General features: G+C 42.8%; 1 protein-coding gene across 2 annotated transcripts in view; it reads right to left on the bottom strand.

Moving 5' to 3' along the window:
• Positions 1-23,882, bottom strand: part of DLGAP4 (DLG associated protein 4) — a 340,702-nt gene that overhangs the window by 248,048 nt on the left and 68,772 nt on the right. Inside the window, exon 2 of one of the 2 annotated variants that reach the window (XM_081916721.1) lies at positions 18,106-18,287. The gene's annotated coding sequence lies outside the window, so the exon portion shown is untranslated. The remainder of the gene's footprint in view (positions 1-18,105; positions 18,288-23,882) is intronic. The other variant, XM_081916723.1, reaches the window with a different exon arrangement.

Raw genomic sequence — 23,882 nt, 5'->3', positions numbered from 1 at the left:
CATCAACATTTAACAAGAAGTTTGTTTTTACTTGGCTGGCTGTGTACATGTACAGTAATTTTAAGAGGGCTGCTTTTGCTCTGTTGAAAAATGGTGGGCATCAACATTGCTGAGCGTTGTGAATAATGATGAGCCATATAAAAAAAAAATTCTGCTTCTAGATTAAGGTCTGGTGACTGCTAGTCACGCTAACAAGCCCGGTACTGACAAGTTATGTGGGGACTGATTGCTCCTGTGTTGGATGCTGTGAGTTCCAAGACATTATAGGATTGGTGTGGGTGCAACATCCCAAATCAGCAAGTGTAGCACTAAAACTTGTTCAAGTTGACACCACTTTTTGGTACAGGTACCTTCCCATCACTTCTTGTTTAATAATAATAATAATTTTTATTTATACCTCGCCCTCCCCAGCCGAGGCCAGGCTCAGGGTGGCTAACACCAGGTATAAAAACAATTGATTGAAATACAACTTAAAAACAAGATTAAAATACATTAAAATGCAGCCTCATTTCAGTAGGAACTCAAATCAAAAACTAGTGTGATGGTTGCTGGAGGAAGGACCTTTTGGAAGAATCATAGAGCTGCCATTTGCATACAAGCTACTTAAATCCTATTGACCGCAATAGTTTTCAATGGGATTTCAGTGTCTTAGCTATGTACAGAATTGCAGCCTAAATCTGCGTGGGCACAGAGACACACAAACCAGTGGAATTTACAGTAAGTGATATCTATCCCAGCTTTTCAGCAGTTTTGGAATGGCTGATTCATTGAATGTGACATCCTTAGCACAGTTAATGACATATGTTTGCTTGCATGACTTTGTTCACTTCTGCACACAGGATTTTACACACACCACGCACACACACACACACACACACACACGGTAAATATAACGGGTTGTATCCAAAGAGTAACACTAAGTGACTTATTCCATCAGCCCAAGGATATCTGCTTGCTTAATGGAACTTTCTACTTCTCCTTCCATGCTCCCCTAATCTGTTCTGAGTTCTCCCAACCCTTCAGAGCAAATTTGGGGGGAAAGGGAAGGAGAGGTGAGGGGCACAGTTCTGTTGTGGAAGTATAAATCCTTAGGCTAATGGAATGAGTGCATTAGATACAGCCCAATGCTCTAAATTTCATGGATGTGCATGTACACCCACCCATACCAAAAAAGGGGGGCACACAACCCCATAAGAATAAGACAACAGGGACATGTTATGTCACTGGTAAAATGCTGGATATCTTGGCGAGCAATATATCTGGACATAACATTTTACACCTCTCTGAAAATATTTTTTGTCAATTATCGCTCTTTTAGCTTATTAGCTGTGAATTAAAAAATAGCCAGACTGTGAGCCACCTAACCATGCCTTCCTATCATGTAGGAAATATCTCATAGTAACCTACACAGATTCCCAAAAGTTAAATTGCACTCTGCCAAAAACAACTTTCCTTAAAACTGGAAACAGAGTTTCTTTTTCCATCTTTTCTTTTGCAATGAACACATAATTAACCTGTGGAAATGGTGGCCTCGAGATATCATTGAGACCAAGAGCTTAATAGGATTTCATAGACAGCAGCAGTGGCAGGAGATGTGACAAGTTATCCCTGGTGGAAAGTCTAATTGAGAAATGATACAGCTTTGATCTCAGTTGGTGCTCCTCAGTGCTGCTGTATAATATTAATAATAACTGTGACTCCAGTGCTGTCAAGAGAGTTACGCCTGATTTACATTCAAGTTAGAAAGGAATTAGGCCAGAATCTTTATCCTTTCCAAAGGACAATCCCAAATAAACAGAAACGTAACACTGCAGGTCCCTACCCCACTCAGCCTCATTGGTTTCACTGCCATCTACCACCCAGCTCACATACAGATTGTTTAGATTTCAGTTCCTGGGACATCTCTTTCTCCTCATTTCTGCATAAAGAAGCAGTTGCTGTGAATCAATACTACTAATCCCTAGGCTACTGGAGCTTTATGTGCCTTTCAGGAACAAGGAACATGGGACACTGGGCCAGGTCTAAACATCTTCCCCAACTCATGAATTCACTACTCCAGGAAAGAAATGGTAGGTTAGTGAAATCCGGCAAGTTTCATTGTAATTACAAAGGCATTGTTCTCATATAGCATGGCCACAAGCCATACTTTACACTAAACTATTTGAAGGCTTGTCTAGTCCAAGTCCAGTTTAAGAAGGAAGAGCAGGGGGTCTTGAAGCTGCCTGCCCACAGTAGTACCTGGAGAGCAGACTGAATGTGTTTGGGAAAAGGTCATTTGGTCACTGTATTCCTCACCATGGTGAGATGTGCTGCATTTCTATTGACATTACAGAATTACTTATAAATTCAAATCTATACACATAAATTAGCATATGCTAATTGTATCCAAATCAATGTCTTTTTGGCGATACATCTTTTTCTCTCTCTTCGGTGACTTGTAGACACCCTATTGTCATAGTAGGCCTCTACACAAGGTTAGTAAGGCCTTCAGAAATGATGGTGCTTTGGGGCCTCCTGAAGCTGGCATCCAAAATTACTAAATGGATCACAGCATGGATTCCAGAAGTTTGGCAGAAGCCGATCTGCCAAATTTCACTTACAGCAGGACCTTCTATACTTATCCTTAGTTACACCTTCAGGAACAGTATAGCAATGCAAGTTTAGGCTTTAGGGCCTTAGGCCTTGTCCACAACAGAACAAAATGTGGGTTCACACATGCTTGTCTCCTCATTAAGCTAGGGGCATCCACATGACATCCTCCCCAACCCAGTGTTGTCTCAGACTTTAAATGCAGGGTTTTTCCAATGTATGGAAAGTATGAAACAGAAAGGATAAAAAACACATTTAAGAGGTGGGGTCCAGGATGACACTGTGGTGATAAGGACATCATGTGGCCCACACTTATGTTAATGGGGAGGCAGGCAATTGCGGTCCACATTTTACTCTGGTGTGGACACATCCTAAGTTCAAGTACATGCTGCATACAGAGTAGCCTTGAGCAAGTTGCTATGTGTCTCAGCTTTAATCCCCAATCACTAGAAAGGAGGGAGCATTAATAACTTGCCTCACAGGGTTGCTATGAGAATGAATGTAATTAAAAGTTCAAAGAACTTAGCGTACTTTATCTGTGCTACAGACATGATCAATAACATTGTTTCCTAAATAAGTAAAGGAGTTATGTGCTCAGTCCTAACAAAACTGCTGAGAGGATTGAAATAAAGCAGAGGGGGTTTTTCGCCCAAGAGTTCAGACTTAGCATACAGATGTGTAAACTTTTATTGTACTGCAGGTTTCCCCATTCCTATGAGGCGACATACTTTTCTTCCACCTGCCATCACACAGTGAATGCAATATATTGAAAAAGACGTCCCCAAGTTAGCTTAAGTGCAAATAAGGCTTGGCATAGGATGGAATTGGGGAAAATACACATGTTAAATATTTTAGATGCTCCCCTAAAAATATAAAGCGTACACCGGAAACCAAAATGTGAATGGAACAAACATAAGTTTTCAAATATCCATAACAGAAGTACAGTCATCAAAGAATCACAATTGGCCTGAAGTTACCTATTTAAGCGTACCCCTGTCATATCCAGGTTTGCCCTTGAATAGCATGTGAAATGGCTCTAGTGGATACAGGTGAATTGAATTTCAAGGTGGGGGGGGGGACACTGGAATGTAATTAGAAGATCAGGCCTCTGAAACTGTGGTCAAGCATTCAATTCAGGTTGAAAGGTTAAGTAGAGAGCTTGGAGTAGGCTAGTCCTCGAGTTGTTTCAAACTACAGATCCCATCTGCCACAGCAAGCATGGCCAATGGTAGAAGTTGGCTATGCCTGATTCAGAGGCTGTTATTAATGCATATGGAGATTTTTAGATACAAACAAATATAAATAATACCGAAGACATAAAAATATATAAATAATATTGCTACATTCCTTTGTTTTCTGTGTTGTTCTCCCTGTGTTGTACACCCCCTGTATTTTTTTTAATAAAAACCTGATTTGTAGGTTTTTGGTTTTTGGTTTTTTTGGTTTGCAGTAAAAGTCAATTGTATAACCAGCTCAATGTGGACTGGCAAACAGCTATTCAGACTTTAAGGGCTACTGTTACCATTAAATGTTTCCTGTTTGCAGGTTCTGCCCATTTTATTGCTTTCTGTTATGTACTGGCTGGGGAATTAGTGATAAATTCCCCTTTAATTATTTAGCTTCTGTTTGCTACAAGGAAACTAGTTTCCTGGCATTGCCTTCCTTCCTTCTTTTATAGCAAAACAGTGCTATTGCACTGCATAAGAAAGAAAAGGGAAAATGCTAGTAAATCAGTAATTAAAGCCTCTTGTGGAGAACAGAAGCTGAATAAATAAGGTGCAATTCACCACTCATCAGCCATATTGAACAGGAAGCAATAAAATGAAGGGACCTGAAAACAGTAAACTTTAAATTAATATTGCGGGGACCTCTGTTGAACAGAACTTGCTTGTAAGTAGGCATTATGTACAGCATGAAGAGCCAACTGGTAATCCAAGGCTCAAATCCAGATCCTACCCACAAACCCAAAACTGTTTTGCATATTAAGAAGGCAGTTCATGTGCAGAATTAAGCAACTATGGTCCAGACTCCACTACTATTGCTACCACAATTACGGAGATACCTGCTTAAGAGGATCAGTTAGTTTTAAATACGACCTCCTTTCACCTTTTGTCAATAGAGAGCAATGGCAGCTCACAGAAATCATCTTATGCTGGATGGACTCATTTTTCACCAGTACACCTAGAATGGAAGGCTCTTCTGGTGAAGTAGTTTTGCTGGTGGAAGAAGGGCCAAAACATGATGAATGGCTATTGGCCAGTCTTAAGAAAAGCTGTATTTTTAGGCATTCAGTTCACACTCTGCATACTCATATGTTATTGCCATACAATGGGAACTGCTGGGTGCTCAGCACTGCCAAATGTAGAGCTCCCATTTTGGGTGCTAAGCCTTTGGGTTGTTGTTGTTTTTTTAAACAAACAAACAAACCCAAGTTTGCTATCATTTGAAATTCTAGCCATATAAACTCAAAGACAAAAACCTTAACAAAACAAAACAAAACAAAACAAAACAAAACACCCTGCCTTAGAGAAATGAAAAGAACCCCATTAGTGTTTTTGGTAGAATTCTCAGTTGTATCTTTTCAAGTTATTTTGGTACTTGAATCAGCATGATTCAGTCCATTTACTTACAAAAGCCTTATAAATCGTTGGCGATTCACACCTCCAAGGCATCTTTCTGACTCTACTGGAAAGACATGTCATCGTTTGTGTCTCCTGTTTCTTTTAACTCCTATCCCATTCAAGACAAGTCTCATTTTTATTTATCTCCAAACTAATATGGCTGAGCTCATGCAATTATCAGTGACTGTCCCTGAACGCAGCATGCTACAGAGGCAGGGTCTGCAACAAAAGTGATGAGATGGGCAGAGATTTCTTTTGCTTCATACTTGCCAGCCACCCTTATCCATTCAATTAATTCAAGTCATGCCCCCCCTCCCCAAAATCAATTGGTACTGAGAGACAGAAGCACCATTATGAAACCACAGAAACAATTTCCCCAGCGGGATCTCCTTTTTGTGACAATTCCTTGGGCAGACATTCAATTCACACACACACACACACGCACAAGAGATCTATTGCAAGGATGGATTAAGCACTTTGCCCAGTATGCTACAGAGTAGGGTCCCTAACCGAAAAAGTGAGAGTGAAATGTGAAAGGAACACCTGCTTTGTTCAATATGCTGAATGTTCCATTATTTAGTATATGGGACAAAGTAAGAATAAGTTTGTGTCAGGAGAGTCAACTGCGTGCTCTTGGAGTGTTTCAAGGAGCTCTGGGTATAGGCCGGAGGTAACGTGACCATCCAAATATTGTTGGACTGTGACTCTCATCAGCCCTGCCTGTTAAGCAGAGCGATTTAATTTACTAAAATCGGAAATGCTTAAATGTATTACTGTGTGTTTAATTCTGGAATGTTCCCCAGTAACTCTTGTGTGATTGGTTAACTCTGGTCACATGGGAGGTATCTTATTACATTCTCAATTTTGCTTTGTGTGTGAGTGACTTGATTGTAATGGCTGCATCTCCATGAACACTGAAGAAGAGACGGTGTTAGATAATGCTCTCTCTAAGCACAATAGAAGAGTGCTGATGTTTCTGTGTGAATGTATGTGACAGAAAGTAGTACAGAAGCTGATGTTCTCCCAAAGAAGCAATAAGGAGAAGTCTGCTGGAAGGAGAAAGTGGAGGCCCCTCAGAAGGAACTGCTTGGTCTAGCTGGGAAATGTACAGAAGGCAGAGTGCAAGCACTGGAAAGAGAGAAAGACACAGTTCGTTTGAATGTTTAAGGAAGAAGCAGAAATCGTCAACTAAGAAAAACTAAACCTATGCTTAGCACCTGAATGCAAATACTTTGCATATATTCTTCTTTGGCTATATATTCTGCAAGTAAAAGCTTTTGAATATTTTAACAAGTTTTAATTTCAAGAAAAGAGTCAGTACTGCACATGATTTGGTTTCCTAGCAGCAATTTAGCTACTCTGCCAACACTGCCCAGCCTTGGATCCCCTTCCAACCCTAAGCATTGGCCATGCTGGCTGGAGAGTTCACCAACTCAGGGACGATGGACGCTGCAGTCCAACAACAGCTGAAGGACCACACATTTCCAATTCCTGGCATAGGCCTACTCAGTGAGACATTTCAATAGCAGACTTCAACCCTCCCATTACTGAATGGAATTCTCACCACCATTTAACTGCCTTGACATGTACTTAACTGCCTGCACTTTTCCAGAATGATGATTTAGTTTGAGATGAAGGACGCTCAGTATCAGACCTCTCCATCCATATGGGCTGAATTGAGCTGCTTCAGGTGACAGGGCATGCTAGCTGGCATCCTCCGCCCCCATCTTGCAGCAAAGAAACAGACTAAAAAGACATGGAAGCTATTGGTGCAGAGGTAAATGGCAGCATTTCTGATTCTGTAGCAGGAGTGCCACAGGGAAAAAGAGGGAGGGGAAGAAATACAACGTGGCAGGGAAAGGCACCCTCAAGTCTCTGATAAATGTAAACGCCTCCCGGGGATTCGGTAGATAATTCACTCCCAAACTGATCTAAATGCTTGCCCAGGGCTCCCAATCCTTTCCATTTATTCTTGCTGAATAATCAACTTTAAAAGCTGCTGCAAGCATTTGCTTTGATTTCTGTCACAGATCAAGGGATGATATTTGTGAGCTCTGGAAAAGGGAGGAGGGATAGAAGAGATGTATACCAGGCATTGCTGGGAAATGTGAGCTGCAGCAAAGGAGCCAAAATGGTGCATCGCTGGTGTTAGATGGGGCCTTCACCTGGATCCTATGAGAGGTTGCTTGGAAATTAACAAATTACCATTGTGGACAGGAGTGCCAACTTGGCCCCGTGACCATGGGTGCCCGTGGGTGCCATGCAGCATGCATGACCCTAGCACTGAAATTTTGTGGGTGCCTGGCCCCTTCATGGGGAATTTCGTGGGTGCTTGGGCCCCCAGGGCCCCAGGGAGTTGGCATCTATGATTGTGGAGAAGGGCTGTAGAATAAAATGCCTGTTTCTAAAACTTCCTCAGCCCAGAGCCCCATCTTCCCTAACCACTGACCATGGTGGGTGGGGACAGTACACAAACAACATCTGCAGGTGCAAGGCTGGGGAAGGCTGCTTTAAAAAATACACATAGTGTATTGGAAACAATGTCCTAGCTCAGTTGGTTAGAACGTGGAGTTGATAACGCCAAGGCTGCGGGTTCAATCCCCGTATGGGACAGCTGCATATTTCTGCATTGCAGGGAGTTGGAATATAGATGTGGCGTTTGCCCATTACTTGTGATTATGTTTGTACACAGGGGATGGAAATGGTTAATGTAGGTTGACCAATGAGAAAGCTCAGAGGCGGAGCCTACTTGGTTTTGAAGAAGAAGAAGAAGAGTTTGTATTTGATATACGCTTTATCACTACCCTAAGGAGTCTCAAAGCAGCTAACATTCTCCTTTCTCTTCCTCCCTCACAACAAACACTCTGTGAAGTGAGTGAGGCTGAGAGACTTCAAATAAGCGTGACTGGCCCAAGGTCACCCAGCAGCTGCATGTGGAGGAGCAGGGAAGCGAACCTGGTTCACCAGATTACGAGTCTACTGCTCTGAACCACTACACCACACTGGCTCAGCCCAGGGGTTTACCATTGGGAATTAGAGGACTGAAGGTCAGACAAAGGCAGAAAAAGTTGAACATAGTGGTTGTGACAGTTAGAGAGAGAGACAGGGATAGAACTGAGAGAGAAGAGTGTGACAGTGTGAGATAGTACCACATCTAGTTAAGGGTGCGCATTTGAGAAACCATTCTGAACATATTTAAAACTTGTTTGTTCTTCAATAAACTTTAATCTTTGTTGTTGACTTTACAACCTGCCTGAGACTCAGTATTTCACTAGAAGAAGCCTGGTTGATGGCAGCAGAAGAATAAAGCAGTGGTGTACAGGTCAATAGTCCGTGAAATGACCAGGGGCTCTGTATGAATGCCACAATATTACTCTCAGTGTCGTTTCCAACTCTACAATTCCATAATTCCCCATTATATAGCAACCTATCCAACACATTTCAAACATCCCCCATGCTCATACAGGCTAGAAGTCCTCCCCTCCCCCTGGGGGTTCTTTCTACGAAGAGTGGATGGGAATATCTCCCCACTCACACCTTTCCGTTCCACCTCCCTGGATTGTTGGAAGATGCCAAAGGACTATCTGAATGTATGCTGGACACACCATGTCCCATGTATCAACACCTTGTGCCCAAGGTGAGCCCAAGTTAGGAATTTTAGTTCCTTTCTGTTTCTAATTTTTTCCTATTTCCTCAAGTTCAGTTCTCCACTTAAAAAGAAGAAGAAGTCCACATGAAAATTCATTAGCATCTTAGTGGAAATTTGTCTTCGCATACATGCTTGTATGCAACTTTGCCCAATATTCACCAATCCACAGAGAAGTATTATCACTTGATTCTCCTGACTGCAGCTGGGATTGGGAACAGGGGAGAGATAAATGCAGAATGATGAATCCAGAGAAATTCCAATCCAGGCCTGAATTTGCCTAATTCCTGACTTTTCCCCTGCCCATTTCCCTCCTCCTCTTCCTCCTCTCTGGCTCTCCCACTCTCAGTTGCCAGTTGAGTCACACAATGGAACATAAGGTGACAAAGCAGCATGAGGACTGCTCTCCCTGCTTTTTGTGGGCTACCTGCTGTCGTTCAGGCATGTGGCACAGCTGCCCTTCCTCGAACAGGATGAAGGTGGGACAGAACGGGATTTGCCAGCTCCATCCACGAGAAACAGCAGGATCCTGCAAGCCTTGTGCCAGAGCACTTGGCACCTGCCTTGAGGATTCCACGTGGCCTTCTGTTCTCAAGTCAGCAGCGCACACACTTGGCTCAAACCAGTGACACGGTTTACCTTCCAATTTTCAAGGAGCTTCTGTCTGCCAAACAAATGAACCCTAACAATACCCTGCAACCTTTTTTCAGTGTGGCACCAGAGCAGCCAAGCGGACAAACAATAACAGAAGCTACAACTCAGGAGGAGCAGGTTGGCAGATCTTAACAGGTTGGGATCATTAGTTTTGATATTATTTTTTAATGCGAAAGCATGGAGAAATAAAGCAAACCAACGGCTCCAGGATCTGCGTTAATGAATAAATGAAATGCATCTCGGGAGGATAATTAAGTGCTTAGAACAAAAAAATGTGCCACCTAAATAATAATAGAGAAACCGTAAGAGAGAGGGAGAGGGAGAGGGAGAGAGAGAGAGAGAGGGAGAGGGAGAGAGTGAGAAAGAGAGAACACAGAAAAACAAATCAAGCAATTGTAATTAAGAGGGAAATATACACGTGTAATTATTTTAAAAGGCATCTGAGGTCCCTAGGAAGGAGAAACGGTTTGAGGAACGAGGTTCCTTCTTGCTGGGGAACACCCCAGTACTAATCAAGGAACCATTACAATGATAACTGCAATCAGGAGCTACAGCAACACCTATCAAAACCCCAAGCCTTGAAAATGAGGAGCAATTTCATTCAGAGCATGAAACAAGATGGCATGTGGCACCTCTAGCGTATTTAGCAATTTCCAATCAGCCCTTTTGATTTTCTTTTAAGCAAAACACACATCCCAACAAGTGAAGAAAGAGAGAGGCGGTGTTGTGTGTGACTATTAAAAGCAAAAAGGAAGAACAATACTTTCTAAATTTTATCTGTACAGAAACGTAATTCATTTACATGCAGAGTTATTTTAAATGGGTCTTACATAAGTTGCAAGCTCTTTCTACTTTAGAAATGCTATATTTATAGTGGTACACAGAGCTATATTCAGTTTGGTCTCTTTGCATCAGCTTCGAAATACACACAAACAGGCATGCGTATTAGTTGCAGGTGCTTAACATTGTTAACAAGGTCTATTAAAAATCCCAACTAGTCTGCTGTTATTTAGGGTGCCTGATAATTATATTCTTCATGCACCAGAGAATTTTTTCAAAAAAAACACCACCCTCAGAGAATCTCCTTTTATCCAAGCAGACTATAATTGGAGTGGACGAGGGGAAAAGTCTCTCTTGGGTCTGGGCTGAGGATTAACAGTTATTTAATATTAGGAAGGGTAAAAATGCAAAGGAAACACTGGAGTCAGGGAAGGGAGAGAGACAGAGAATGTGACGTCTGGCTCAAGTGTTCCAAGCATGCAAACAGACAGATAAATCAATGTTGAAAGGCTAGTGTTTGCAAATATGCAGATCATATGGTAACGTGTCAGGGAAATGCGGCTCGTTGTAGCTTGCTGTTGAGTGTATTCGTTATAGATAAACTTAGGTTTTCCCCCTTTGCAATGTGAGAAATAGCCTTGAGAGGGTTCAAGGTGTAAAATGTGCCTGAATACATAAGCAGAACTCTGTTGCGTTTGGGAAATAAACACTCAGGAGTCGGGCACATCTGCAGAAGGTATGCTCAGCACAAAAGCTGGCATCTAGGAGTTTGAGGAGTGGCTGGTCCCAGTAACAGGCATGGTATCTGGGCTTGCCCTCTCTCTTTCTCTCACACATAGAAAACCATTTTTGTGTGTGGCAGCAGTGGTTTCAAATCAATTCTATACCAACTTCCAGCTATGGCAGCCATTCATTTAGGACAGGGGTCCCCAAACTAAGGCCTGCGGGCCAGATAAGGCCCAAGGGACTCGTTTATCCAGCCCGTGGTGACCCCCGCTGCCCACTCTTACCGGCAGTGCGCTGTGCAGCTGCCCACTTCCATGTCAGAGGAGACCAGAAATAGCTTGCGCGCATGCACTAGCGTTATTTGCACATGCACAAGCGTCATTTCCGGTGCACATCCAGGTCGGAGGAGGCCCATGCACATGCGCACAAGCTATTTCCAGTGCTCCTCCGACCCGGAAGTGTGCCGGAAATAGCGTGTGTGCACGTGTATGGACATGTGCTCCCCCGCCCTGCGCTGGAGACACCGGCCTGAGGCACAGTAAGTTTGCTGACCCCGGATTTAGGATGTCTCACTCATGCAAACAATGCATGCAGAACTCAAGACACATTGGCTTCTTGTATCCTGCTGTAGAGCAGCTTCTTGGGGAATCAGCCCAGCAGTATGCAGAACATCCCCAACTCACTGATTTCTGCTAGCCCCAGTGACATTCACACAATGGCCTCTTCCCACACATGTAGTTTGTGGCCCAGAACTTGAGTCAACAAATATTGACTCAAAAACCCTAGCTGCCACACGTAGAGAGGATCATGAGAATGGGCCTCACTTGGTCCATTTTATGAACAGTGCTATTTAATTAAAGAGGTACTGACTTGCAATTTCCCCCTTGATTAGGGACAATAATCTTAGGACTTTTGGCTGCCACCAACAGGATGAAGCATACCACTTATAAGAAGGGGCATGTGTCAATTCCCAACTTGTTGATTGTCAGAAAGACCAATTGCAAATTTGCTCTGATGCATGATATAGTGTCAGTTGGGGTGATGCGTGTTGAGCAAGTTATCTGTTTCTGTACTGCAAGTTTATATTCCATCTCATATGTCATACCTGGGACAGGATTGTAGCAGGCCCTCACAGTATCTTTGGGTTAGAATTTGGACTAATGCAGGCATAGGCAAACCTCAGATGTTTTGGACTACAATTCCCATCATCCCTGACCACTGGTCCTGTTGGCTGAGAATCATGGGAGTTCTAGTCCCAAAACAACTGGAGGGCCGAATTTGCCTATGCCTGGACTAATGCTTCATGGACAGTGCCCACTTTCCCAGTAGATCCTTCTGAAGGGGGAAGAGCATGACAGAAGATTATGCAAATACTAACGTCTATAAATCCACCATCTGCATAATTAAAGATGGGAGAAAATGAAGTTGTCTTTCATTCAAGACAGAGTTAACTTATATTATTCAACACCACAAGATGTGGCAATGGCCATTACCTTAGATAGCTCTCCTGACATGTTGTACCCTTGATCAATACAATGAAAACCTCTCAGACAACCTCTCAGACAGAATGCAACAAATCCCTATATTTCTTGCACTTAAGAGACAGAGACTGCAGCTATGAGCTGTGACAGACCCACATGTACTCTATGAATCAGGCACAGAGGAGGATGTGTAATACAACACCTACATATTTTGTCCCCATCTATAATGGCATGCAGAAGAAGCAAAGGAGCCGAATGCAACATGCTGGATAGAATAATCCAGGCGACAAATCAGACACTTGATTCTACATATTTTGTTTCCATGACATACTCTTATTTCACTCTCTTTTGTTCCTAGTCCCGCCCGTGACTGTGATGAATGTCCATCTTCTAAACAACTCATCATAAAAATGAAAAACTGTCTTCTATGCCGAGTGTACATGCCCAGATATCATTCATTTCATGTTGTGTTTCCTCCACAGCTGTAAAACTCATAGTATTTTTAATACTGCAAAACAGCTCACATGAATCACAAGGTGATCCGAGAATCCCCTTGTTTTGCTGATTCACAAGGTTTTCTTTTCCTTTGTTATAGTGAAAATAACAATAAATGGTTCTGAAAAATAGATGGTGAATGAAAGGAACATAAATGTTACTTTTCCATTAATTTAAACAGTTTTAAAAAATTTAATTTTGTTATTCCTTACTCAAGGAAGAAATTCCTACTCTGTATTAACAGCCCCCCTCTACTCAATGTGAATTGAATATATTTCAAAAGGGTAGCTGCTCCAATCTCTTGGAGCAAACCCAATGGAGTACTCCAGCACTTTAAAAAAATGGACAAATTCATTGATCAGAAGCCAAAGAATTACTTTACATGTGCCCAAGGAGCTGGCAAGCTGGCGGAATTTTTAAATTGTATGTGGAGGAAGTGGGGCAATGTTTAAGTGCGCCTGAAAAACTTAGAGGGGTTCTTTATAGCTTTGCCAGGCTTGCAGCTGCAATTTTTCATTTTTTCAGACTGCTCTAGTCTCAGGGGATATGTGTGTATGTGAGAGAGGGAGAGAGGAAGCAGAAATGTTCGCCACCACTTTTTTGTGATGGCTGCTATTCCATTTCCATCTAGGAAATTTAAAAGTGCAACCACCAGCTCAAAAAAGTTTTAAAGAACTCCAGTAAATTTCCCCTGCAATGATATTCCCCCAACACCCCAAAAGATGAAAAAAGAGAGACATTTTTACTCCTTAGAATACAGTTTAAGATGAAGCCCTGCAGCATAAGGCCAAAGTCCACCTAGTCCAGCAGCCTCTTTTCACAGTGGCCATCCAGAAACCTATGGGAAGCTCACAAACAGGACCTAAGAGCAACAGCAGCCTCTTCTCCTGGGTTTCCAGCAACATATTCTGAAGCTTGCTGCTGCCAACAGTGAAGATATTGAACTCTACACGCACACAACATTTGTGCTGACCTTTCATCCCATGATAAGTTCTGCCCAGCGATATCACAAATGTAGCGGGAGAGGGGGCAGTCTTGCCAAAGCAGCTTAGCCTACTCTTCAAGTGGAAAAGGCTCCCAGAGTAGCTTGCAAATAGCCAATGGAAACAATATCAGAGTGCCGGGGGGGGGGGTGTGTTTGCTGTTCAAGAAGCACGTACCTCAGCACTTTCTGGGGAATGCAAGACATATTGGGCATTTGCTTGGATTGCAGCGCTAGCTTTTGTGTGCTAGCATGAACATATGCGTGTGTGTTTCTGTATGTGCGTGCACACAGATCTACTTTATGCAACTATCTGGTAGAGCGCATTCTAGTTCAAGAAACTATATCTGAAAACATTTTGTTTGTGTTAAGGTGCCATAGGCCTCAATTCTAGTACTTCATGCAAGGATTTTTATAATATATATTTTTATTAGCAACAGCATAAAACAATACAAACAACAAATAATGGGTATTCATCATCAGGTATAAAGCAAAATTCAGGCATGACATGTATAAGACAGAAAATAATACAGCATATTAAGTTAAATAACCAAGCCCAAAAGATGTATGCATTACAGGGGGTTTAGGTTCCCCTGGGGTGAGGGTTAATAAAGGAAATAAATATAAACCAATCAGCATCAAAAGTATTTTTTTTGTGTCACCACTTTCTTTTTTGTGGCAAGGCAAGGTTAAAGAGAACATGAGCAACGATAAAGGGTTTGAAATGAATAATGTACCGTGCAAGGTTGAAAGCATGGCAAGACTAGACAAATGGGCAAAGGCATGCCAGCAAATGTTAAATCTCCTGGAGGTGGACGGGAAAAGGAAAAGGAACTTTTGTCAGTGTCATTCAAAGATGCTTAAGAAGCTGAATAATCAGTTTTTGAAGAACAGATTTAGGATTGGAGGGAAGACTTCCAAGCTGTAAGAAAGTTTAGACAATGAAACAAAAGCACCAAACATGGATGGAGTCTCTCCCCGCCCCTTCTGAAGGTGTTTAAAAGAGGAAACTAAAGGTCCGTATAGTTAAAGCTGTGGTTTCCCCAGTAGTGATGTATGGAAGTGAGAGCAGGACCATAAAAAAGGCTGATCGCCGAAGAATTGATGCTTTTGAATTATGGTGCTGGAGGAGACGCTTGAGAGTCCCATGGACTGCAAGAAGAACAAACCTATCCATTCTGAAGGAAATCAGCCCTGAGTGCTCACTGGAAGGACAGATCCTGAAGCTGAGGCTTCAATACTATGGCCGCCTCATGAGAAGAGAAGACTCCCTGGAAAAGACCCTGATGTTGGGAAAGAGGATGAGATGGTTGGATAGTGTTCTCGAAGCTACCAGCATGAGTTTGACTAAACTGCAGGAGGCAGCAGAAGACAGAAGTGCCTGGAGTGCTCGGGTCCATGGGGTCATGAAGAGTTGGACACGACTAAACAACAACATATGAGCACGGAAAAGGGATTTTACATGAAGGAGAGCCTATGAGATGACTCTCAAGGGTGGGACTTAAACATTCTTACATTTAGCCGTACAAAAAAATTAAACAGGAGCTGCAAAAAAAAGAAGAAAAAAAAAGAGGGCTTATACAATGGATTGTGCCCCCTATTCCTATCATCACTCTGGTTAAGTAAATCTCTCTCATACTTTTAACTCTGGAAGTTAGTGGAGGCTGATCCATTAGGGAGAATGGGGCACTGCTCCATCAAGCTCAGTCCACCCTAAGCTGGGTCCCATTTATCTACCTCCATCCTTATCAACAATTTAGAGGGAGGGCACTGGCTCTCAGCTTCCTCCTCATTAGTGACAGATTCAAACTCGTAAAACTCTGTAGGGAGGAAGCTGGAATTAGTTGGTTTGGCCTATCGGTGTCTCTGGCTCCACCTACTGTTGGCCTCCCACCCTACTGATCCAGTGAACACCACCTGCCACTGCTAGAGAGGAATTTTTCATAGAAAACAAGGAAGGAAACCTGCTTCTGAATACTAGTAACATGTTTCCTGAAAACACATGTTTTCTTAAAAAAAAAATTTTTTTTGTATCTACAGCATCAGATTTCCAGGCAACGAAAGTGATAAAAAGAAAAGCTGCTGCACCCCGAAGTGATAGCATGGGGGAAAAATATTACTGGATGTTACAGCTTTCGAAAAAGACTCTGTGCTGCAAGGGATATCAATTTAAAAGAGTCTCACCAAAAAGCAATTGAGCATATCACTATAACAGGCAGTCAAGGAGGAATTCTGATACAGCCATTTCCTCTCTTTCTAGAAGCTTGCTTCTTTAATACTCTTTTCTTCTCCTTTCATCAGCCTTTAAGGAGTGTGGCTGAACCATGCTCACCAACATTCCAGCTCCTTATCTTATGGGTCTATTGATCCATAAAATGACAAGAGACCTCTGTATGGCTCTCAGAATCTTCGAGACATTATATTTTGTTATTGAGATTTCATGTGTGCTTCTTGAAACTTTGCTCTACACAGAATTGCTCTATTGATCTGAGGGTAATGAGACAAGAACTTTCAAAATGGGCAGCTTTTCTGTAACATTGAGAATACTTAGTGCCCTGCGCTCATTACAGGTGCATAGAGGCTTCCATCATGCCATCTGTCAACAAATCAAAGCAAGGTTCCCACTTCGGATGTGAAACGCTTCTGGGCTGTCACTATTTTCAGGTGGGACTCAATTACTTACCAGCAAATTATTATTATTATTATTATTATTATTATTATTATTATTATTATTATATTTAGATTTAGATTTATATATTACCCTTTGTCATAAGATCTTAGGGCAGTTCACAGAATAAAATACAGAATAAAAAAAGTAAAGAAGTAAAACAAAACAGCAAAACACTTCAGGTTGGGCAAGCAAAGTTGATTTACTTGTGCTACTATCTCCCACTCCCTTCCCTCCAAAAGTGTGAGACAGCACTTCCTAGATGCAATGTCAGCTAACCTCTCTGCAAATAGACCAGGATGAGTGCACAATAAACAGAATTGTCTAATCTCCCTTCAAACTTCGAACAGCCAGGATGCGATCAACAAAACAGGAAGCAACCTCCATCCTCAGGGCTATCTGCCAAGTTTATATTTCAATGTAGACATGACCTAGGAGTACCCAGCTATTAGCAGTATTGCAAATCCAGTGATCCCAACCATTATTTTGTGCCATGTGAATGCAGTTTTTCCAGTTCCACCAGTGACCTGAAGCTCACACTAACACCAGACTTACTAGCCCTGTCCATGTGGGCCAAACAAAAGATAATGAATGCATTGGGAGGCAGGAATGAATATACAGCAGTAGGCACCACCACTGACCTCCCTGTGTTTATGGGCTCTTCTATACAGCATCAACATGTGTGTGGTCTGGAGGCACATGAGGCCGCTGCCTTGCCATAGCTAAGCAGATCTAGGTCTGGTCAGTACCTGAGCACCCAGGAATCACATTGTATGTCCAACAGCAAATGGCATGGTGGGATTCTGCCACTCACACCACCTCTGTGTGCATGTGTGTGTGTGTGTGTGTGTGTGTGTGTGTGCGTGCATGCTCACTCACTCACTCACTCACCCACACCCACCTACCCACCCATACACCTGCCATGTACTTCCATATGGGGTACGCAGCCTAAGCCTTCCCTCATTATGGTCAGAGGTTTCCTCTGCAATGGGTTATTACCATCTGGCTCACCAGAATGCAATATTAAACAGAAACAAAAGACAGAAGGTTTTGCCACTTCTTCATAGAAAACCTTGCTTCACATTGCTCTAAGTGGAAACAAGTCAACCATGGAATACAGAACAGACAAATGCCCTCATTTGTGTAATTATAATAGCTCATTGAATCAGAGATCATCCTAGCGACCATCCTAACTTCTCAAATCAAACCACAAAAATTCAATTCCACATAACTATTTTTCCTTGTGTTATTTCTGTTTCTAGGGTGCATTAAGGAGAAAAAACATTTCCCCCCTTTGTGTACACTCTTCTAATATATATTTTTAGGCTAATAAAAATGCACTGCAGAGTTACTTAAATACGTAATTATCCAATTTATCCAGATCATAATGATGGTACCAGTACAAAAGTTGAACAATGTTATATACCCCTATGAAAAAATACACACCGTTGCATGGTACTCACCATAAGAATGGTCATCCAGGGATTCAGTTTTTCTTCAGGAACAATCCTCCTTGTAACAGGAACCCTGTCGGTTCTGCACACACAACTGCTTGCTGTGTGGAGACTTGGTTGGATAAAAGGAGGAAACGGTTGTGGTTTGTTGGTGATGGCCACACAAGAGCTGGCTGAATAGACTCTTCGGTCTGGAGAAGAAATGAAAAACACAGGTTAGAAAACTTCATAGCACAGAGGTGGTCTACCAACAGGCCTAGCTCCCCATAGAGCAAATCCTTGCCACCTTCCATTTTGTGTACATGACTGAAGGTGGGTAAAAAGGGATATGAAGCAGTCCACCAGTGTTGAAAGATGGCGGCAGTAACCTCAGGATACAATAATGGGTTAGGGTGTGTGGCTCACACCACAAACCCAGAGAGCTCACAATGTGGATGAAGGGCAGTTTTTCTATGCATTTAAAGGCCAGTTTACCCAGTAACAAGATTAGAAAGGGCACACTGTACCTAAAGAAAATGGAAATGAAAGCAAACTGCTGGACTTAATCTACCTTGAGCCCTGAAGATAAAATGCCACAAACAGGGAAGAAATAAGACTGTGCTGCTGAGCAGTTTGCAATTCTTCTAGCTACATGTTTGATAACTTTCAAGGCCATTGTGCACCACCACCTTTGAGCCTATATTCCTTCTGTGGTGACTTTCTGTCAGGCTGGGCAGATAGCAAAGCAATTGTCTGAGTGCTCCACTGGGAGCCCAGGTGTTGATTAAGTGCTTCATCACCCATGATTATGAGTTTGTAGTGATGTGTTAAATTGGCACATGGATCCTTTGTGGTATGTTCAGGAAATGGCTATGCCAAAAATGGAAAACAGGTCTCAAAAAATTGTCAAGAGAATCAGCTCTGAAAGTTGCTGGAGATAAGAAACTAACTGCAAATTACATGCAGACCTATGTGCAGTTTTTGGAGAAAGATTAGGAGCAAAGAAGTGGTTGAAGAGATGCTTAACGCTTTCCACATCTAAAAGTCCATTACAAATCATGTCCCAACATCTCACCCCCCCCCCCAAGAATTCCAAACACACATTTCATTCTCCAAACCTAGTGTTATGAGTTTGGGGGTGGAAAGCTGTATGCCTGAGCCCACTTCAAATTCCTTGATCCAGCACAGATTCAATTCCTGGAAGTAAGGGCTATTAAGGTAACAAAGGAAGTGGCTCTGTGCCAGACTGAAAATGGGTGGGCTACCCTCCCTCATCTTGCTGGTAGGTAGAAAGACAGAGGCCAGAGTTGAGTTATGTGAGCTAGAATGTAGAAGCAAGGCTGCAGGCTGGGTGGTTGGGAGACAGAACCATGCCTGAAATACAAGACTGTGGATATGGGAGAAGGAAGACCCTCTAGGGGTGTTAATGCTTCTTTGTCGTAAGCTTGGGTTGTATATATGTGCAAATAAACCATATATTATACAGACTCCACAGTCCCCACTGCTCCTCATTCCAAAGGAAACACAAACCCTGGGTAAGCGCCTGGAACCCCTGGAATCTCACACCGCTCAGAGATTGGGGTAGCATGCAACAATATGTTTGGTGCTCCATAGGGCAAAAGCAGATAGGGGAATCAATTTAGAGCAGATCTCTGATATGGAAGAAGAATTAGGCACTACCCCCTTGCCCCTTTCTCCACTCAAAATCTGCCTTTCCTCATTTTTCTTACGTTTTTGCAGTACTCATCTCTGTGCAATGTATAGTTCTGCTCGAAATGGGAAGATACACAAAGCCACTCCCGAGCTAAGGAGGGGGGGGTTTGCGGGGCTCACGCCCACAACCCATGTTCTCGCGGAGTTGTGTCAGCTCCGCGGGACTTTAGGGATTCCCTTTAGCGTCCGCCCAACTACGGCAGTGCCAGCCAATGGGCTGGGACTAGGGGCGGGCCCAACTGGGGGCACCTAAGGTCGGGGCAGCCCGGACTCACCCCTCTTTCCTCTTCTCCAGCAGCGAGGTTTCCCCACCCACCCGCCCTTTAGGTTTACTTTCGGACTTTGTTATGGGCTTCGGCTGGTCGCTGCAAGGGGCTTGGTAGGAGTTTTTCCATTTGGCTAATTGGCTGAATTTCGAAGCCACTTGGTTTTTTCGCCTACCTCGTAGCAAAACATCACAACTCCTTGGTTTTGGCGGTAGGCATCGGCCAGGGTATTGTCATGCAAATGAGGTTGGGGGGGAGGTTCGCCATCACCTCCCCCAATTCATGAACGGTAGTTCGTTAAAGGACTCCGGGGGGGGGGCGTCGCCTCGTCCGAAACCTACGGAGGCTAGGGCCTAAAGCGCGCCCCCGAGCGGTAACCCCTCGGGGAGCGCTCAGGGATGTGCATCTCGGGGGCTCCCCCTGTTGGTGATTAACCCTTCCCGGTTAGTCTGTTAGGGCCGATGCCTAAAGCCAATACCGCTCTTACCTGTAATCAATAAAGTTGTGGCCATTTTCACCCATTAAACTAAATTCTGTTGTCCTGTGTCTTTATTTGCTCTTTCTGTGGGTGGGGGCGGGTATTGCCACGCAATACATTTTTAAAAAGAGGGATGTAGCAAGATAGATGCATCAGTGCCCATAGGGCAAATACATCTATTTTGTTTCTAATCTCTGGTCAAGGATGATTTTGAAGCACTGACAAAGTACCTGGAACCTGTGAGCAAAAGATAATAGTGGGATGAATGTACACACCATGAGCAATGATGCCGTCAACTCTGCAGAAAAACTATCAAGTCTGCAGTCAAATCAATTGAAATAGTTGTGGGCTATTTACAAGCACAGATTTTTTTCTGTTCTATTGAAGAATTCTTGATGGGTTTACCCCCCCCCCCATATCCTTCAGTGTTGTGGACCCACTTCTATGGAATGCCCTCTTAACTGAGATTGGACAGCTCTCCTTCCTGTTGAACTCTAGGAGCTTAACAAAGACTTTTCATCCTCAGCAGGTGTTTTAAGGGAGCTATCCTGTTTTTGTGATTAATTGTATTTGGTTTTAGCCATTGTATGTTGGGGGGATAAAGTTTTATTGACTTTAGCCATTGTGTGCTTTTAAAAAAAGAATTATGTACACGGCTTAGAAATTCCTGGCCATTTAGTAGTATATAAATAGTTCAAATAAATAAAATAATGAAGGCAAGGGAGGCATAGGAAGCTGGCTTAAACCAACTGACTACACTGACTGATAGTAGCTCTCCAGGATTTTGGACAAGGCTGTCTGCAAGATCTTTGGCAGATCTTTGAACGCAGCACTCTTTTGCAAACCATGAATGTGATCTGCCATGGAGTTACAGTTCTTCCCTTCACAACTCCCTTCCCCATGTTTTCTGTCTTACTTCACGCCCACCCCATACACTTAAAGCAACCTGGGTATTGTAGCACCGTGTGGGGTGTTCTAACAACTCTCACCACCCTTAAACAACAGTTCCCTTAATTCATTGGGGGAACACCATGACTGGTATATGTAATGAATTCTGCTCATATTGATCCAGAGCAGATTCCAACATATAGTTAGCAGAGTAAAAACATAAACATTGCAGGATTACCAAAAATAAACCATTCTGGAATCGCATAGCTGGACCTCCTCAGCACTCTGCTCTGCCTCACGAACCCATCGGTGCAGCAAAAAAATTCTGAGCGCATAACCTGTCATGAATTTTGCTGCATAAGAGTGCTTTAAATGTATGGTGTGTGTTATGTACTAACCTTGGATCCTAGAACAATAGGCAAGTAGGAGCCTAGAATGCAACAACTGATTGGCTTGCAGGAAAAGACCAATCAGGCTCCAGGAGGGAAGCAGAATCAGCCAATCACACAGGACTCATTGTGTAAATAATGTATATAAAAAGCCTGATGCTTGGGGGGCAATTCAATCACTGTTTTACAAGCTGCAATAAAGAGCATAAAATCACAACAGGACTCTGAGTATATTTCAGTGTGGGTGAAATAGTGCAAAATACCCACCACAAGTTCTCACTGTATCCATTTGCTTAAAGTTATCAGGCCACCTCCAAGTTAGGCTTGGACAAATTTGTCCTCCTCTGCAGAAGTGGACGTTGAGGGATGAGGGGAGAAATTAGATGCAGTTCACATTTAAAGGCAAAATAGTAGAATATAAGTTCTGAAACAGCTGTCCATTGAAATTTGTGCTTCTTCTAATACTGCAGTGCAGTTCTATAGACAAGTAATGTGTGAAAAAATACATACACTAGGGTATACTGTGCATAAAAATGCATGTATTGGTGAAAATAGCATACAAAAAGGCATTAAATTATGGAAAACAGATTTGCAAAAATGTGTATATTAGGCAAAATGGCATATGAAGATGTGAATATTAAGAGAATTTTGCACCAAAATGCAAAATTTCCATGGGGATTTTTAAAAAATCACAAACTAATGTTGCAGAAAGGGGGGTGGGATGAGAAACTGTGTTAAATAAAAATTAACAGATTCACCCATGCCTGGCTAGGGGTTACAGCAAGTCTCTGTCACAGTTCCTGAGAATAACGTTGCAGCCATAAGAAGATTCTGTTGCACATTCAGGAAGAGGCAAAAAGCTGGTTGCTTTCTGAGCCAGCTCCTGCACAGAGAAAGGGGGAGAAAGCAGGGAAAACCTCCTGGGCATGGTTTTATTTGCTTTTAATCATCACGTGCTTGAGTGTGCAGCTTTAGACCCGCTATCATTCTCTGACAGTGAATGGAATAAAGCCTGCACAGTTTATGTAAGTAATTTGTAAAGCAAGAGACAGCTGGATTAGAAAGGTGAAGGCAAAGAAGCAGATGAAAAGAGAATTGTTTGTGATGGATGGGAAAGCACAAACTGCAGCCCTTTCTTCTTCCTGGAAGGAGGGAGAAGAGCTCCCCTATAGAGATAATTCAAGGATGGCCGAGATCAAATGTGAGTAAAGTCAACTAAGGGGAAAAGCGGCAAAGGAAAGAGCCAGGCAGGGCTTGACAAGGCAGCATGTCAAGGGCACAACTTGGAGCAAGTGAAAGCACCAAGAAGAAAAGGAGCTGATTAGCAGTGCATACATACTCCTCCGCAAAAAAAGTGAGAGCAAGAAAGGGGAACTGTAGCCATCAAGCCTGTAGGAAATCTTGCCTTATCACCTGCAAGTCTTGCATAAAGTATTTTTTTTACAAAAGATGTCCTGCTGGCCTTTCATTATCGACACCAAACAGAGAGGGTAGACTATTTTATTGGGGGGGGGGGAATAGAAGAGTGAAAGTGTATTGCATCTTTCCTCTGATAAAAGAGGTCCATGTTAACCCCAAAGCTTGCATATTCCAGGACTAACAGAAGTTGGCTCTGTGCCAATGGCTGAGTGGTCTCTCAGCTCAGTTGCTGCCTTTCTCTCATCTTGGTTAATATACCTAAAATTTCCAGGTGGTATCTGATCCAGGCACTGACCACACCCAGAGCAGCTTCTTTTCATCCACATTCATGTATCTTCAGATCATACCCTCATCACAAACAATGGGTGGTATCCAGCTGAATATATCTGCTAGCTCAAGGGCTTTTGGTTGCACAGAGGATCTTCTCCTGCTATTCCCTCCTCATCACGACCCCCCTAAATCTGTTCTGAGGGGTCCCCCAATCCCCCTGAGCAGATTTGGGAATGGCCCAGGGGACACACAAGGGGAGAGAGGGGTAGTTCAATTGTGCAAATGGAAATCCTTGTGATAGCAGATTTATTTAGATACATCTCATTATCCCAGCACAATGCAACTCCTTGAAAGTTAACTGAAGTGTAGGTTAATGTCACATGT

The sequence above is a fragment of the Podarcis melisellensis genome (assembly GCF_964234715.1).
Source record: "Podarcis melisellensis genome assembly, chromosome: 6".
Taxonomy (NCBI): Eukaryota; Metazoa; Chordata; class Lepidosauria; order Squamata; family Lacertidae; genus Podarcis; species Podarcis melisellensis.
Note: the sequence above shows the minus strand (reverse complement) of the source record. Positions and strands in the feature narration are given on the sequence as shown.